This window comes from Myodes glareolus, chromosome X, assembly GCF_982192425.1.
Source record: "Myodes glareolus chromosome X, mMyoGla1.1, whole genome shotgun sequence".
In the NCBI taxonomy this organism is placed as follows: domain Eukaryota; kingdom Metazoa; phylum Chordata; class Mammalia; order Rodentia; family Cricetidae; genus Myodes; species Myodes glareolus.
Window position 1 is genome coordinate 77122714 of NC_142053.1, and position 5000 is coordinate 77127713.

The 5000-nt window shown below is 36.9% G+C and overlaps 1 pseudogene; it reads right to left on the bottom strand.

Annotated features, from left to right (window-relative positions):
• Positions 1-973: 973 nt before the first annotated feature.
• Positions 974-1476, bottom strand: LOC125389478 (AP-2 complex subunit sigma pseudogene; annotated as a pseudogene).
• Between the last annotated feature and the right edge of the window lie 3524 nt (positions 1477-5000).

A 5000-nucleotide genomic window follows, 5' to 3' on the forward strand; every position in this document is an offset into this window, starting at 1 on the left:
GTGTGAATGGAGTTCTGTTTTCATCGGCCACGTGAGCCATTTCTATTTCACTTCTACTGCTTCACTCTCTGGGGAAATAAAAAAGGACATAGTGAAGAAAGACTCCTAGGGAACAGAAATAACTGGAACTCGGTTGAACATATCTGAAACCTGGTAGTACCTATTATTTTTGCTCTATATTATTTCCTTTTGCCTGAGACAAATAACAAATACATTTGTCATAAGAAAACAGGTCTCATTTTCTATATTTTTGTTTTGGAGCAATCAGAATAGTGTGTTAGAAGGGCACAATACTGGCAGTTAGAACACCTGCGTGCTAACCTGCTCTCTACAAATAGTTATGTAACTTTAAGTGAGACCCATAAATGCAGACCCTCAATTCCTCAACTGTAGGATGAGGATGATACTTGTTTTGCCTTTCTTGGGAGAATTTTCAGGATTAAAATACAATTTGACATGCTAAAATTTTAACCTAAAATATATAGTAAGGTATCATTTTAAAGTATTTAGAAGGGGGCCTTTAAATATGCTTATTCATATTTATTGTATCAGTTCTCAATTTTGAAAGAATTAGAAAATATAACCACAGTTAAATTCTATTTCATATAAATAACCATGTTGCTTATCTATTCTTACATCCAAGCTTTTGTATGTGTTTGCACTTTCACTCACATATGTACCCACACAGGTTGTTTGTTTGTTGGCCAAACAGGACCATAAATTTATTGGGGGATGCACACTCACACACTCACAACATCACACGACAATGGCACAGTTACTCAGGACATCAAGGTGGCCTCTGTCATCAAAGTAGGATCCAATAGGTTGTAACCTCCTCCCACGCAACCTAGACCCTGCTTGGTCCTTCCTCTGGGGCAACTGAGGAAGGGAGGGTGTTGCTGGGGTGGCCCTCAGACCTGGTAGGGGTGAGCAGGCAGGTTAGTACAACATACCTGGCTGAGTGGAGGCCACCTCACTCCAGGGACTGCAGCCTCAGCAACTTCTTCAACACCTTCGTCTGGCTCATCTCTCAGATTTCACCAGCCCGGGACATCTCATCTACCATTGTGTAAACCTTGTAGAAGCTGAAAACCAGGTCCAGTTCACAGACATTGTGGAAATATTCATTTAGCACTCCCACAAAGTTGTAGATGGCTTCGAGACAGACCAGAATTTTGTCCTTGATGACTACACAGATACAGAAGTAGAGTCTAGTGTAGTGTAGGTAAATGATCTTGAAGTTCCAGAAGTCCAAAAAGTTGGTGTGCTTGGCATCCCTAACAGTAACCAAGGCATGGATCTCCTCGATCAACTTCTGCTTCTCATCATCATCAAACCACATGTACCACTTGGCCAGGCGCATCTTGCCACTTGGTTCTGGATGAGAATGAAGTGAATGACGGTGACCCCTGTCACTGTATTCTGTTTTAAATACTTCACCTGTATAAATATATTAATGCATATGCCCATCCTCATTGTGCCAGCAAGTTTCAGAACCAAGGTTCAACACAAGGCATTTTGTTGTAAGAATCTATGTTTTTAATTTGCTAAATATCTGTGCAACCATTTTCAGGTACAAAGTTTCAGGTGTACATTACAAATAGGTATACATGACAAATAGGTATGCATAACAAATCTCCAGAAGAGATTTACTATACACAATTATGCCTTGCATTAGCAATATAACTGTGCCTTTAATTTTTGTAATATAGCAGGTATGTTATGCCCTTTTCAAAACATATGAGAAATAAGTGATAGACAAAAAGAGAGAAAGATGATGATGATGATGATGGATAGATGATGCATTAAAGTGTAGTGTTTAAATATACAAATTATATGAACACATGCCTGTGATTTACTCAGAAGAATGTCTTGAGAATATTATAGAATAAATTAGAATATTGAAATTAGAAGGAGGTTCATATTTGCAAACCCTAGTGGCAAAATAATAATAGCATATAGCATTAACATTCCACAGTCTTCATAGACATCCCTTTTGTCACCAACAGCCCTGTTAAATCTCATAAACTAGCAAGATTAGCTCTCATTATACACTTAACTTTTTATTTCATTTATGAAGTATCACTTCTGTATCCTCAAAAACATTTCTGATCTTAAGCAAATGTTCTTTATTTTAGTTTTCAGAATAAACGTATTTGGTTTTGTGTGTTCTTCTTAGACTGTAAGCTGTTTTTTCTTGGCTATAAATTTCCTGGGTTTGCAGAAAAGTAAAATGATTATACAATGATAATTTTAATTGGCCTTTAATGTTAATAAATGTATCATTCAATAACTTTATCTTACTGAAACATCAGTGACCCAAAATGTAGAAAATATAGATGCTTGAAAGGTCAGATTAGTATCACAATAATATAAACTCAAGGGATACATTTTAGTAAGCGTCATCACACTAGCCAGTAGGAAAATATTCTATTCTGCTCCATGTGTATAACCTGGGTTTGACTGGCTTTGCCTGATAAGAGGATAGAAAGGTGTTCTTTGACACATCCCAAAGCTCTCTGTTACTCTAGATAAAAACGAAAGACAAATCATTTCTAGATATTTCGGCGAAGATCAACTATAAAAACAAAAGATGATTCCTAACTGCTCCTTTATTTGCTCATTGTTTAGCTTTTCTCTGTATTATATAGCTCCCCTTTATATAACTCCTTCCATTATATAGCCCCCCTTTATATAACTCCTTCCATTATATAGCTCCCCTTTATATAACTCCTTCCATAATATAGTGCCCCTTTATATAACTCCTTCCATTATATAGCTCCCCTTTATATAACTCCTTCCATTATATAGTGCCCCTTTATATAATTCCTTCGATCATCCCTGCTAATGCATAAGAATACATTTCTATCATAACTAAAAAAGGTATTACCTAAATTTTTTATTAAACAGATCTGTGTAATATACCTTCTCAAACTATATTTAATGAAGAAGAGGTTGCAGGCTCCCACATCTAACCAAGAATCTATCTGCAAGTGAAATGTACAGGCAAAGGAAAAATCAGTTTTTCCAACGGGGTCTCACTTCATATGTTATCAACTACTTACCATATATAGGAATAGTTGATCAACTTAAACGTAATGACATTTTTGTAGACTTTTTGTCTCATTTTGCTTTGTTACAGTATTTTTTGTCAAAATGGTCTTTTGCTTATTATGATTTCTGTCGTTTTGTTCTGTTTTGTATGTGTGTGTTGAATTTTTGGTTTTGTTTTGGTGGGGGGAAGTTTGTTTTTTGTTTTTCGAGTTTTTTGTTTTGTTTTGTTTGTTTTCAAGACAGGGTTTATCTATGTAACAGCCTTGGCTGTCCTTGAACTCACTTTTCTTTTTGAATGTACAGAGAACTGCCAGCCTCTGCCTCCTGAGCATCGGGATTAAAGGCATACACCACCACACCCAGTTTTCCATTCCACTAAAATCAGGAACAGGACAAGGATGTCCACTCTCTCCATACCTCTTCAATATAGTGCTTGAAGTTCTAGCAATAGCAATAAGACAACATAAAGGGATCAAGGGGATTGGAATTGGAAAGGAAGAAGTTAAACTTTCGTTATTTGCAGATGATATGATAGTGTATATAAGCGACCCCAAAAACTCTACCAAAGAACTCCTACAGCTGATAAACACCTTCAGTGATATGGCAGGATATAAGATCAACTCCAAAAACAAAAAAAAAGTTGCCTTCCTATACACAAAGGATAAAGAAGCAGAGAGGGAAATCAGAGAAGCATCACCTTTCACGATAGCCACAAATAGCATAAAATATCTTGGGGTAACTCTAACCAAGGAAATGAAAGATTTATTTGACAAGAACTTTAAGTGTTTGAAGAAATAAATTGAAGAGGATACCAGAAAAATGGAAGGATCTCCCTTGCTCTTGGATTGGGAGGATCAACATAGTAAAAATGGCAATTCTACCAAAGCAATCCATAGATTCAATGCAATCCCCTTCAAAATCCCATCAAAATTCTTCACAGACATTGAGAGAACAATAATAAACTTTATAGGGAAAAACAAAAAACCCAGGATAGCCAAAACAATCTTATACAATAAAGGAACTTCTGGAGGCATTACTATCCCTGCTTTCAAACTCTATTACAGAGCGACAGTATTGAAAACAGCTTGGTATTGGCATAAAAACAGAGAAGCCGACCTATGGAATCGAATAGAAGACCCGGATATTAACCCACAAACCTATGAACACCTGATTTTCAACAAGGGAGTTAAAAGTATACAATGGAAGAAAGAAAGCATCTTTAACCAATGGTACTGACATAACTGGATGTCAACCTGTAGAAGAATGAAAGTAGATCCATATCTATCACCATGCACAAAACTCAAGCCCAAATGGATTAAAGACCTCAATATTAATCTGACCACATTGATCCTGATAGAAGAGAAAATGGGAAGTAGTCTGCAACACATGGGCACAGGAGACCACTTCCTAGGTAGAACCCTAGTAGCACAGACAATAAGAAAATCAATGAATAAATGGGACCTCCTGAAACTGAGAAGCTTCTGTAAAGCAAAGGACACTGTCATTAAAACAAAACGGCTACCTTCTGACTGGGAGAAGATCTTCACCAACCCCTCATCAGACAAAGGTCAGATCTCCAAAATATACAAAGAACTCAAGAAACTAGACACTAAAACTCTAATTAACCCAATTAAAAAATGAGGTACTGAACTGAACAGAGAATTCTCAAGAGAAGAAGTTCAAATGGCCAAAAGACACTTAAGGTCATGCTCAACCTCTTTAGCAATCAGGGAAATGCAAATCAAAACAACTTTGAGATACCATCTTACACCTGTCAGAATAGCTAAACTCAAAAAGCACCAATGATAGCCTATGCTGGAGAGAATGTGAAGTAAGGGGAACACTCATCTATTGTTGGTGGGAATGCAAACTTGTGCGGCCACTTTGGAGTTCAGTGCGGTGGTTTCTCAGGAAACTGGGAGTCGACCTACCTCAGGACTCAGAAA